General features: G+C 36.4%; 1 pseudogene; it reads right to left on the minus strand.

Annotated features, from left to right (window-relative positions):
- Positions 1-9,701: 9,701 nt before the first annotated feature.
- LOC148131363 (protocadherin gamma-B5 pseudogene) lies at positions 9,702-11,255 on the minus strand (annotated as a pseudogene).
- Between the last annotated feature and the right edge of the window lie 3,508 nt (positions 11,256-14,763).

The following is a 14,763-nucleotide window of genomic DNA, read 5'->3' on the forward strand; positions in this document are numbered from 1 at the left end:
GTTTCACAGCATCTCTTTCCATAAAAGTTCTTGCTGTCCTGATCTCACCCGTATGGGAGCCAACAGTGAAGAGGGCCGGTTCTGTGGCTTGAATCAGCTGGTAGGAGAGCCAGGCGTTGTGTCCGGAATCAGCATCCACGGCCACCACCTTTGTTACCAGATAATCTGCCTCGGCTGAACGAGGAACCATCTCAAAGAGGGCAGAGTCCTTGGAGTCTGGTGAAGGGGACAGGATCTGGGGACTGTTGTCATTCCGATCCAGGATAAACACCCTGACTGTGACGTTGCTGCTGAGAGGGGGACTCCCGCCATCTTGGGCCTTCACCTGCAGCTGGAATTCCCTGAACTGCTCATAGTCAAAGGATCGCTGGGCGTAGATGATGCCGGTCTCAGAATGAATGGAGATATAGGAGGAGATGGGAAGTTCTTCAATGTTGCTGGTGAGGATTGAATATGTGATATGTGAGTTTTGATCCAGATCCGGATCAAAGGCTTGAATCTGGAAGATGGAGGCACCAGAAGGATTGTTCTCTGGCACGTAGATGCTGTAGGAAGCTTTCTCAAAAGCAGGAGCATTGTCATTGATATCAGAGATCTGCAGCATGATGGTTTTGTTTGTGCTCAGTGGAGGGGTTCCTTTGTCAATGGCTGTGATTGTAATATTATACTGAGATGCCTTTTCTCTGTCCAGAGGTCTGTCTGTAAGGAGCTTGTAGTAATTTTTAGATGATGGAAGTATCTTAAATGGCAAATTATTCTGCAAATAGCAAGTAGCCTCTCCATTATCACCAGTATCCTTGTCATTTATACTGAGGAGAGCAATCAGTGTCCCAGGAAGCGAATCTTCAGGAACTGGACTGAACACAGAGGTTTGAGTTATCTCTGGGGGATTATCATTCTCATCTAGAACACTTATTTCAATATTGGAATGTGCTATTAAACCGCCCCCATCTTTTGCTGCAACTGTCATTGTATATTGTTTTATTTCTTCAAAATCCAGTAGGGCACTAAGAATGACAGTTCCTTTTGAAGAATCCAGGCTGAATTTGTCCTTTGCAGTAGGTGGTAAATTGGTGAAATGATATGTGATTTGGGCATTTGTCCCTTCATCTTTATCAGAGGCTTCCACCTGAAGCACAAGGGATCCAACCGGAACGCTTTCTTTCAAATTAACTGTATATGTATCTTGAGTGAAAATGGGTGGGTTGTCATTGGCATCAGTGACATTAATCCATATATGGGCAGTCCCAGTTTTCCTTGGTTCACCCCCATCCAGGGCGGTAAGAATCAAGTGAAAGCTCTGTTCACTTTCCCGATCGAGGGGTTTCTGCAGCACCAGTTCTGCATATTTAAGTCCATCTTTTCTCTCTCTAACTTCCAGGGAGAAGTATTGATTTGGACTCAGTATGTAATTCTGGACAGAATTCAGGCTAACATCTGGATCTTCTGCTTTCCCTACCTGAAATCTTGTACCTGGCAAGGTTAGTTCACTTGCCTCCAAATGGATATTGTCTTTGAGGAATTTGGGTGCATTATCATTAATGTCCTGGATTGTGATCGATATATGGAAAACATTCAGAGGGTTTTCAAGTACTACATCCATATTAACAAGACAAAGAAGAATTGTATCACATAGTTCTTCCCGATCAATCCTGTCATTCACATAGAGGTTTCCATTTTTGGCATTGATACTGAAATAATGCATTTGATCTACAGAGACAGCATTCAAATTTCTCCTAGACAGCTCTTGGATATTCAGTCCCAAATCCTTGAGAAGATTCCCTACTACAGATCCCTTAGTCATCTCTTCAGGTATTGAAAAGCCAATTTCTTCTGAAGCAGTACAGTAGGAATATGATAATATTAAGAGAAGCAATACTTGCCTTCTGGCTGCCCTTCCATTGTCTTTGTTCTTTCTATCCATCCAGCTGTCTGCAGAGTTTCTGCCTTTGCCCTGCAACTAGTAGTGATCAGATGAAATTTCCTTATAGCGTAAGAAATCTATTTATATAAAAAATTAGCTTCTTCTTTCCTTAAATTGTTTAGACTGCAAATATTACATTTGTATTTTTCTGTGCTCTGCTGTTTGCCCATTATGTGCAACACTATAGGAGAAAAGTATCAATGAAACATCATTGGCTCACCAGCTTTTCTTCCCATGCCACATTGTCCAACAGTGACACTCTGAGGATCAGTCAGAAAATTGCATTGAATAGTTTCCTATCCAATTAGGATAGCATTTCCAAAATAGAAATGCTATTTCACTGTGATTGTTTGTCTCATAAAAATAAGTTAGTTTGAATTTTAAGGTATTATTTTATTTCTCCATTTGTTTCTTCATGCAAGCCACTGAATATGACTTTAACTTCCCTTTTATTGCATGGAATTATGTAATTCTAACAATGACAGTTATTTGGATTATGTTAATTTGTACTTTTTTTAAAAGGACCTATCAAAATGTAATAAAATTAGGCTCCTGAAAACATTATGTCAGCACTATCACCTTAAAAGTCAAGGTTCTAGCTTCTCTCACTGAGAAGGCTTAAATGTATTATTGTAAAGATATAAAGGAGGTAGCTGTATTAATCTGCTGCAGATGGTAAAAAGGAAGATTTGAATGGGCAGTGATCCTGATCCACAATCACTTATGCAAAAATGAATTAATCTCTAAGATGCCACAAAACTCTACATTTGTCTTTTAAATTCTAGAATCTCATACTTCATTAAACAATTTTTATATAGCTACTGATTTCTGTAAGTATGTGTTGCGCGCACACATGCGTGATGTGTACGTAATGCAAAAATACTTTTTTAAAAAAGATTAGAACTCAGTATCCCCTTTGGAGGATATATTGCTGATTCCAAACACAGTAGCACCCGAAATACCTCTCTCCAAAATACTGTAACTCTGATAAAACAAAATGTTTGCCTTTGCAAGCTTTTCCATCTTTGAAAATATCATAATAATGTGGCACCATGCTCATTTTGATAAACTTCCTTCTTTTTTATGTTCCATTTTGTGAACAACAAAGACCAATAAATTTTACATATTTTGAAGTTACTCTTGAAAAGTATCATAATAAGAATGCAATTGGACAGATCATGGGAACATGCTACATGCCAGTGTACTAGAATACAAAACAGACATTAGAAAGGAAGTGGTAAGTTCTGCATTCAGATTCTGCCTGTGGATTTCTCATAGGCAGCTTCTTAACCATGGTGAAAATATTATCAAAATAATTATCAAAATAACAGAAAAATACATATAGATTGCCTTTTTGAACAACACTAAATAACACAACTACTCCAAAGTCTGGATATTCTGAGTGACTGACATCATGTGATAAAAGTGTGATATAGAATTTCATAGAATTATAAAATTATAAAGTTGGAAACCTTAGATTCATTTTAGATTATTAAGTTCAACCTCTTGTTCCAGAATCCAACTTAAAATATCCTCCACAAATAAATAGCCCAAGTTTTGTTTAAAAATATTCAGTAAAGGACAACCAATCAGTCCTATTGTCCAATTGCTCTTACTATTACAAAGGTTTTCATAACATTCAATCAAAATCATCCCCCCCCCCCAATTTAAATTCATTGTTATGGAAATGTTAAGTGTTCTGCCATATGGCACAATATAGTACTGGCCTTGGTGGTCTTCTATATGACAACTATTAGTCTTCTGTTCTCCAAACTAAAGATTTTTAGTTTCTTCAGAACATTTCTAGTTCCTGATCATCCTCAGTACCCTTCTTTAAACCAGTTCCAGTTTTAATTCTTCTTAAACAATGGTGTTCAGGACTGGACAAAGTATTTAAGATGGACTGTGATTAATGCAGAATAAAATTGAATAATACCTTTGGTGATGCAAATAAAATGGCATTTGTCTTTCTTGCAGCCACATCACACCACAGTTGCTTTAGTAGTAAAAACACCAGGCTAGAAAGTGGGAGATCATGGGTTCCAATTCCGCCTTAGGCATGAAAGCCAACTGAGTGACTTTGGACCAATTCTTTCTTAGCCCAGCTCAACCCATCTCGCAAGGTGGTTGTGGGGAAAATAAGGAGGAAGGAGTATTATGTATATTTGTGGCTTTGACTTGTTTATAACAATAATAAAAACAGATTAAAAATCTAACAAATAAATGACCAGTTTATAATTACTATTCTAGGCTTTTTTCCATAACTTCTAGAGAGAGAGTAAAACTAGACTGCTCACTGGAAATACTAATAATAAAGGTAAAGTTTAAACAATTTGGACACATAATTTGAAGGCAAAAGTTACTGGAGAAGGCCCAGATGCTTAGGAAAAGTGAATGTGTTTGAAAAAGAGTTGAAAGAAGTGGCAAGATATGATCACTGGTCGAGAGCAGCATAGAGGAGCGTGAAGAATGTCAGGCAGTCATGTGAAATTAGCAGCTCACATTGAATTAGAAGTGACTAAACTATTTGATTACAACAACAAATATCAAACCAGGTAATATGGTTATTCTTCTCTAATTCCTAATTGTATAACTTTGCATTTGGTCTGTTGTTAACTTACAAATAAAAATAGTCAATGTACTATTTTCAATCACACAAAACTCCATACCTCCAAATCATCAAACTCCACACTGTTTTAAGCTTTACAAAATATAGTTACTATTTATCTCAAGATAATATTTAGAGATATCTTGCTAAATATAATATTATTTGCAGTAGTTTTTAAAGACAACCAGTATTTCAGCAATGGGTGACTTAGTACTTTCCACATTTTTCCTATGCTAATTGATCTTACATGATCCTATTTTTAGAAGAGCATGACTGATTTTGATCAAATGTTGATTTCATTCTTTGTAGCCAAATTAATGAATGCTCATCAGTGGATTCATTTGAAAAGATTGTACACTGTAGTTATATTATGCTCTGTTTCTTCCTTCACCCAACTTCTATTAATGGCAATATCTGTTATTCTTTTTAATAGATGGAGAAGAATCTCTGTTTACAAAGTTTATTTCCGCATTCAATGGCTGTCCAGGTTATTTTATATTTTATTTTATTTTTTTAGTTTGCTTATTTTATTTTTCTTATTGAAAGAGAGGTCAGGACTCTCTATCAAACCTTACATTAGAACTTTACATAGCATCTGCAAATCTCGTACCACCTTTATAGATACGAGGGCCATCCACAAAATAGATTACGTTTTCGTCTGTAGCAAGAAGGGATGGAGCTAGCGTGGCCATCTTTGGTCTGTGCATCCGCCGCTCAGTCTGCATCTAGTCGTGCTAGTGGGAGGTTCGTATCGTTGCCCGTTATTTCACAGCAAATGTTTGAAATGTGTGCTGCAATTGAAAATCCCGCGAGTTATGAGGTGCGATCAGTGATAAGGTTTTTGTTGGCAAAAAACCATAACCGATTGAAATTTTTCGGCAACTGTGTGAAGTGTACGGGGACAACATCATCACTGAAGGTGGAGTGCGCCAATGGTGCATTAAGTTTAAAAATGGCCGAACTACGGCACTCGAGAAGTCCTGAATGCTTTCAAGTGGGAGATTTTTCCTCATCCGCCCTACAGCCCCGATCTTGCACCAAGCGACTACCACTTGTTTCCGAGGATGAAGACCTGGCTTGGAACACACAATTATCACAATTATGGATGGAGGATTTTTAGGGATGGAAATGATCTATAACACAATAGGGGTTGATCTGTCCAATAAATCTTCATCATCCAGAACTTGAACATCAATGCTATAATGTAGAGAATTTTCATAATCTTAATTTCCTACAATTTTCATTTCCCCTGCATTTGCATTCATGTGGAATATTTCAGAAGCTTTGACTGTGATTTTTCAATATATTGTTTATCACAAAATTGTTTGTATATTTCAATATATTTATAACATTGTTTGTATACTCAGAAAGAAATATTCTCCACATTTGATTTTGTGCACCTGCACAGAATTGTCTTCTAAAGCAGGATCTTGAGCGTCTAACAATGGAAATTTGGAACCCAGTATTGTATTCTGAGCTTCTCTGACTGGAAGGTAGGGGCATGATCATTAATATCAGTGAATTCTACTTCAGTTCTTTAATTTTTAATCAAATATGTAGCTATAATCTCACAATTGAAGCTACACTCTCTTCTTTGAGCCCATTTCTCTTCCTTATCCTTGTGATGCGCCATTCTAATAGTCCAAAGCAAAATGTGGAGACTTGCTTGAAGAAACAAAGTGGATGATATAATCAGTTATCTTCTTCATTCCCAGTGCCAAATCCTTTGCAGTTTCCTATCAAAGACCTTTTTTCTGTTTCTTGAGGAATGAGGGAATGGATTGACTTGGTAGATGTTAATAAACAGAAATAAAACAATAACTTCTCTTTTGTGGTTTTAGGAACATTTTGCTATTATTGTTTCTATTTTGTTAAGAAATACCAAGGAGATTTGTGGCTGAAGACTGACAGAGAGCTGCCAGAAAATGAAAATATGTGTTGTTCAACTGATAGTGTCTTACAACTGAAATGTTTGGTCTGTTTTTAGTTTCTCCACATTTATTTTATTTATTTTTATTTATTTGATTTGCCAATTGTTTACAAGATAATAAGTATAAATGTATACATAGTTGTGAATACATGAAATGGTTACATATAAGAAAAATAAAAGAATAAGAGAAACAATAGGACAGGGACGGTAGGCACGTTGGTGCGCTTATGCACGCCCCCTTTCATACTCTGAAGCTGCTAAATTTTGCAGATTAATTTTTCATCCCATTTCTTAGTCCTGAAGTCACAGCTGATAACTTCACACAATTGTTTCCTACAAGTTCATTTATCTTCATTCTGATCTTTATTTTATGTATCAAGAATTTGATTTAAAGAACTTCATGATTATGAAATAAATTGGAATTAGTCCCAAGAATGCATATGAAAATATTATAATTAAAAACTAAGTCCCATTGAAACTAGATTTGTGAAATTAAAGCCTTAAAATTTAGAATATACCTGTTGAAGAATCTACATTATAGTAAAAATAAAAGACTTAATTATGAATTTCAATTTGTAGTATCTTGATTTAACAGTGATTGAATTCCCATATATAATCTTGATATATAGAATAGTTTTGCCTAAAGAATGAGATTGTTTAAGAGTAGCTTTTTAGAATTAAGCTGTATAACATACTTATGAAGAAGCCCATAACATTTTTGCCAACAATTTCATTTTCTTTAGGAGAAACATTATAATGGAGAAAGTGACACTAACACTACAAAAAAATCCATAGTACATGCTGGGCCTAGAAATCAAGTACAGAAAATCTAATTACATGCACATATCTATGCCTAACCAAAAACAGTGGCCAATTTGATATATAGTTTTGTTGTCTACAGTATAGTAAATAGTGACTACCCATGAAATTTGAATAGAAATATCTATTGTCATAAAAACATAAAGGATAGGAAGTTAGTATTAAAAATGGGCATAATTATACATTAGGATGATCTTGACACTTCTGGTACATTTTTTAACAGATTAACAGAGTTGGAAGGGACCTTGTAGGTCATCTAGTCCAATCTCCCTCCCACACAGGTGGGGGGAATACATTCAAATTTGTCTTTATTTCACTGGTGAAATAAAGGCCCTTCTGCACTATAACTTTTGAAATCTTAAGAACCAGTTCATTGCCAAGCCTTTCAGGTTCTGTACTGAAAACCCACAGTACAGGCTTGGGGTGGCAAAAAACATTTGTAAAAAAACTGATTTTCTTGACTTATGGATATAAATTTAGGAATAATTACAATAATTTATATAGAAATGTTGAAAATAAATTAAAATATAGCATATTTGAATGTATAAATTTAGTTACTATATAAATATGATAATTTATGGAGAAATACATGGAGAAGAACAAGAATAGAGTCTGGTGCTCAAGAACCAACCATCAACAGAACTTTCCAGGCTTGAACTGCTTTTCCTTGCAAGCAATGAGGGGGATTCTAGATTACACCTGTAGAACTGCTCTAAATATTCTCCACATTTAGACGCGTGGAAAAATATCTCTTACTTAGCTCCTTACATCTCTTTTTTGAAGCTTTCCAACACTATGGTTTCAGCATGTTAGGGCTGGTTGGGAAGCAATAAAGAGAGAAAGTAATGTTAATTTTTAAATATTACTTATCGTTTATTAAATTTATACGCCACTCGTATCACTATCCAAATAGACTCTTTATCCCTGCATTGAAAACTTCTCTGATTTAAAACAAAACAAAACTTGAGAAAGCTTCTGGCTTCTGGGATTCTATCACAAGCCTAAAGTTCCTAAGTTTGATGAGATATATATATTTTGCTGAAATTTGCAACATAAAATGAAAGAAAATATGGCGCTATGAATCTGATATCCTTCACTGATGCAATTGGCCCTGCTGTGGTAGTTTTGCTCCCTAGCATCTAAAGGGAGATTTATTTCTCTTTCACGGGCTTACAATCTTTTTAAAATCTTTCCATAATGTCCATTAGGTTTAATGGAAGGAACAAAGAAACTATGTAAAGAATCTAATGTTCAAAATTTAAGAAATAGAGAGAAAGATTGCTGGCAACATTGATATTATCTTAACTGAATTGGATTAAATTGCAATGTAGCTGCTCTTTAGACATACCATTCAGGATTATCCAATGCCTTGTCCCTTTTAGAGGTCTGCATTTTTCCATTGTACACAACTTATGTAATTGTAAACAACAATAATTTAACAAAGGTATTGCCACAACAGTTTACTAGGGATCTTTAAATTATTAAATCCAGGAGTACAGATGCTAGATTTCATAGTGCTTGTGAAAGGCAATCTGTAGGCAAATTGGAAGTTATTTAGTTAACTGAGTAAATGAAAAACAAAACTATATAGTACATCTTGGATCCCCAATTTACAAAATCAATAGCACAAAAAGATAATAGAATATTAAATAAAATAAATGATTGTAAAATTATTTTACCTTAATGTCATGATCCATTTCTGAATTTAATTGATTTTCACTGTTGCCTACAAAAGGAACACTATTATCACCATTAAGGGTATTTTTAATAACGTGACTATGTGGTGTCAAGAACATCAATTCATTCTTTCTGGATTCTGAGGAGAGGCAAAGCTGGTAGGAATAAGGCAGAGTCCCATCTTGAAAATTGGGTGGAAATATGACTCCAGCTGTGGAATGGGAAACAGGAGCAAAACATGGTAAGAAACTGGAATTTCCTGACTGCCGGAGTTTGATGGCGATGGCCAGAATCACTGACAAGAGGAATAAAAATGACATCACCGCTAAGGCCACCACCAAATAGAACTGTAAGTCAGATTGATCCTCTGAGCTGTTCATCTGGTTTTTCATCTCCGGAAGGGCCTCCTGGAAGTTCTCAGCAAACACCAGGTTCAGAGTGACAGAGGCCGAGAGAGTCGGTTGTCCATTATCCTTCACCAGAAGGACCAGTCTCTGTTTCACAGCATCTCTCTCCATAAAAGTTCTTGCTGTCCTGATCTCACCCGTATGGGAGCCAACAGTGAAGAGGGCCGGTTCTGTGGCTTGAATCAGCTGGTAGGAGAGCCAGGCATTGTGTCCGGAATCGGCATCCACGGCCACCACCTTTGTTACCAGATAATCTGCCTCAGCTGAACGAGGGACCATCTCAAAGAGGGCAGAGTCCTTGGAGCCTGGTGAAGGGGACAGGATTTGGGGCTGTTGTCATTCCGATCCAGGATAAACACCCTGACTGTGACGTTGCTGCTGAGAGGGGACTCCGCCATCTTGGGCCTTCACCTGCAGCTGGAATTCCCTGAACTGCTCATAGTCAAAGGATCGCTGGGCGTAGATGATGCCGGTCTCAGAATGAATGGAGATATAGGAGGAGATGGGAAGTTCTTCAATGTTGCTGGTGAGGATTGAATATGTGATGTGTGAGTTTTGATCCAGATCCGGATCAAAGGCTTGAATCTGGAAGATGGAGGCCCCAGAAGGATTGTTCTCTGGCACGTAGATCCTGTAGGAAGCTTTCTCAAAAGCAGGAGCATTGTCATTGATATCAGAGATCTGCAGCATGATGGTTTTGTTTGCACTCAGTGGAGGGGTTCCTTTGTCAGTTGCTGTGATTGTAATATTATATTTAGAAATTCTTTCTCTATCCAGAGGTCTATCTATTAGGAGCTTGTAGTAATTATTAGAAAAAGGCAGGATCTTGAAAGGAATATCATTTTCTAAATGACATGTAACTTTTCCATTATCATCAGCATCTTTGTCATTTGCACTGATTAAAGCAATTAATGTTTCAGGTGGAGTATCTTCAGAGAAAGAACTAAATAAGGAGACCAGGTTTATCTCTGGTGCATTATCATTCTCATCACATATTTTTATTTCAATATTGCTGTTTGCTTCTAAGCCACCACCATCTTTTGCTACTACTGTCATTGTATATTCTGCAGTTTCCTCAAAGTCCAAGGGGGCCATAAGTGTGATTTTTCCACTGACTGGATTCAAATGAAATATGGGATGGTTATTTCCAGGCATATTGCCAAAATGATATCTGATTTGGGCATTTGTACCATCATCTTTATCAGAAGCAATAACCTGGAGCACAGGGGACCCTATTGGAAGACTCTCCTCCAATTTGACCTTATAGAGTTCTTGAGTGAAAATGGGTGAGTTGTCATTGGCATCAGTGACATTAATCCATATATGGGCAGTCCCGGTTTTTCTTGGTTCACCCCCATCAATGGCTGTAAGAATCAAATGTATATATGGTTCACTTTCACGATCCAATGGATTATTAATCACTAGTTCTGTGTATTTACTTCCATCTTTTCTCTCTCCAGTCTCCAAATTACAACAAAGATGGGAGCTAAGCTCATAGTTTTGGAGGGAATTCTTTCCAATGTCAGGATCTTCAGCTTTTGCAAGGAGAAATCGAGTTCCAGGAAAAGTGGTTTCACTTATTTCTAAGTTGAAGTTGTTTTCCAAGAAATATGGTGCATTATCATTAATGTCCTCAACTGATACAGTTACATGAAAAACATTCAAAGGATTTTCAACCACAACTTCAAAACTAAGAAGACAGAGTGGAGCCTTCCCACATATTACTTCTCGATCTATCTTTTCATTTACATAGAGGTTTCCATTCTCTTCATTGATGCTGAAGTAGTGCATTTTAGCAATAGAGACTAGATGTACATTTTGTTTTTCCACTTCCCTTATATTCAATCCTACGTCCTTTGCAAGATTCCCCACAACAAAGCCTTTTGCCATCTCTTCTGGTACTGAATAATCGATGTGCTTTGAGACAGCCCAGTGGAAGAAAAAGAATAGTGAGATAAGTACTTGCCTTGTGAATGCTTTGCCATTCTTTCTGTCATTTGTGTCCATCTGTCTTCTTCAATAATAAGCTATCACCCCTTTCTCTTCTTCTTTTAAACTTATTGTCATTAGGTGAAATGGTCTTGAGAATAGATGAAATCTGAACAAGGAAAATTGCCCTTATTCTTGTACCACCTGAACCCGTTTTCCTTCAGTCTGCAAATCAGCTCTGACTCTGTATTTCTCTATTTTCCTAGACATCATTGATAGAACTACATATTGAGCATGAACTCTTTTTAGGAGTCTGTGCTGGCCAACAGCGGCACTTTGAGGTTTAAACAGAGCATTGCAAGAACATTTATCTTCAATTTAAAGCTAAGGATTTGTTGTATTGTGGTATGACTAAATGCTTCTATATCCACAGCATGTGTTTTTCTTTTTTCTGGAGCTTTCTTTCATGCTTTACTCAGCTCTGCTTTTTAAAAAATATACACGTGCACAATTGATTTTGCAACTTTGAAAATTGTATTTGTAGATGATATTTATACGAACTATCATAATTTCTCAATACAATTTATCATTTGGTCTGTGGTCAGCATGGCTTCTGATTGATGGATTTTAAAATAAAGATACTAAATTCAGTAAATGAGGAGAAATAGTGTATCCTATTTTCCATAATAGGATATACAGTACATGTCTTCAAAAAACCTCGCAAGCAGACTATGAATATGGATATTATACATAGTTATGACTTTTGTGGCAATAATATGTTTTGTGTATCTTGACACTATTGACAGTAATTTCTACTGAGCACTAATTAATCAATTAAAACAAAAATATATTGCTTTCCCTTTTCCAAATCATGCCCAGAGTTGTATCATATTCAGGTTAAGTCATATTTTTAGATACAGTAACTATTTCTTTAGCTTTTCTTCCAAACTCCAGACTCCTGTTTTAATGCCATTTCCTACACAATTCCCAACTCTTATCTTTTTTCATATGGATAGATCAGAATTGTAGACTATTCCAAGTGAAGTGACTCTTATAGACCATAGCAGCATTGTGATACTAGCAGTTTTATTTTCAGTCCCTCTTCTATCACGTACTCTGGGAATTCATGGTTCACTTCAGTTTATTTATGAGTTGGTGATAGATTAGATTAGATTAACAGAATTGGATGGGACCTTGTAGATCATCTAGTCCAATCCCCCATCCAAGCAGGAGACCCTACACCATTTCTGACAAATGGCAGTCCAGTCTCTTCTTGAAGCCTCCAGTGATGAAGTTTCCACAACTTCCAAAGGCAAGCTGTTCCATTGGTTGATTTTTCTAACTGTCAGAAAAATTCTCCTTATTTCTAGGTCGAATTTCTCCTTTATAAGTTTCCATCCATTATTCCTAGTCTGGCCTTCAGGTGCCTTGGAAAATAGGTTGAACCCTTCCTCTGTGTGCCAGCCCCTCAAATATTGTGAGACTGCTATTATGTCTCCCCTGGTCCTTCTCTTCACTAGACTAGTTCACTAACTGGATGCAGTATTCTAGGTGGGATCTTACTAAGGCTTTATAGAGTGGCATTAGTACCTCGCTTGATCTTGATTGTATCCCTCTGTTAATGCAATTTAGGATTGTGTTGGCTTTTTTGGCTGCCGCTGCACACTGCTGGCTCATATTTAACTGGTTGTCTACTAAGACTCCAGATCACCCTGCCTCAATAATATTCAAATAATGCTATATTTAATTTTATTTATAGCAAGAACTTTCAAATATTTTCCTACTGTGTTTCCTATTTCAGAAATAGGGAGACCATGAGTTTTAGCCTCACCTTAAGCACAAAGCTAGCTAGGTAGCCTAGGGACAGTCACTTTCTCTTAGCTGTAGGAAGGAGACAATGGAAATTCACTTCTGAAAAATCTTGCCAAGAAAACTGCAGGGACTTGTTTAGGCAGCCTCCAAGAATTGGATAAAAATGGATGGAAGAAAAAAACACACACACAGGGACATTCTTCTACTTAAATTTACTTAAGACCTTTTGAAGAACTTTAGGCAATGTTTCTAAAAGTCCAAGTTACCAAGTTATATTCATTTTACCAGAACATATTACTTTTGAAACAAAGATGTTAACCCATTGCTAACAAAAAAAATTGTGTCATTTTAAAAAGACATGCAAAGTGGAGAACAGGGAAATTAGCTATTTATTGAGGTAATAGGGAGGTAGAAAAGAGCTGTATTATTGCTTGAGGATAAATCTGGAGGTAAAATCTAAAAATACATAACAAGGAGGAATTAATAATTTGCCATGTTAAGAATAGAAATCATACCCACCTCACCTTCAAACTAAATTTTGAAGTTTTAGAGTGGTTATAAGAAAAAGCAGGAATTACATACTCCCATTTCATAGGTTTCTGTGGCTTTTGTCTATAATGTTCACCCTCAGGCATAACTTTTAAAGAAATTAAGCATTCCAAGATTAGTTATCAGAATCACAGTAGTTTTTCACAGAAAATTTGAAGAAAAATGGTTGCATAGATCTTGTCAGAGATCTATGAAGTTACAGTGCAACTGCAGAGGAGGGGAATGTTCCTTATTCAGGAATGTCCATTGAATGTCCAGTGACATAAGGTGGGGATTTATGTCATTTGGGAAATGACATAATGGAAATGATGCAAATAGATACAAATGAGATCATTACACAACTCATGCAAATCACAAAAGAAACTGGGTCTGTTGTATGCAAATATTATTGCACTGAGGTCTGTAAATTGGGATTTTAAAACTTCAAAACTGCAAGGCAAGGCAAGGCTTGGAGAAAAAGTGACTGGCCCATATGGAAGCGGTGAATGATATAATAGAGGCAACAGGCTAGTAGATTTTGCCGAAGGACAGGAACTTTATATCATGAACTCATTTTTCAAGAAAAAAGCCAGCAGAAAATGGACGTGGAAGAGTTCTTCTGGGTACACAAGCAAAATTGACTACATCATGTCAAGTGATAAAACTATATTCTACAATTGTACTGTCACCAATCATTTTAACGTTAGAAATGACCATAGAATGATACAAGCTAAAGTGAAGATAGACTATTGAAAAGAGCATACAAACATGATAAAGACATCACAAAAAACAAAAATAGAGAGTGATAAGCTGTTAGAGAAGAACAGCGATTTTGAGATTAATCTAACAAATTACTTTGCTCTATTGCAAGTTTTGGAAGAGATGAACATTACAGACCAAAATAAACAAAATAGTCAAAAACATCTCTGAATCTGCTACATCTATAGTACCACTGGACAGTCAACAATCTCTGATGAAACTATTGATTTAATGAAAAAACTATGGGCAATGAAAAATGTCAGAAGTTTCACTAATAAACTGGAGTATGTTGAACTTTGCAAGAAAACGTATCCAAGAAAACACACACACACAATATTATTATATCTACAGCAGGGGTGTCAAACCCGCA

Source organism: Notechis scutatus, chromosome 3, assembly GCF_049901735.1.
Source record: "Notechis scutatus isolate UNSWTSFEM ecotype Mainland chromosome 3, rNotScu1.2, whole genome shotgun sequence".
Classification (NCBI taxonomy): domain Eukaryota; kingdom Metazoa; phylum Chordata; class Lepidosauria; order Squamata; family Elapidae; genus Notechis; species Notechis scutatus.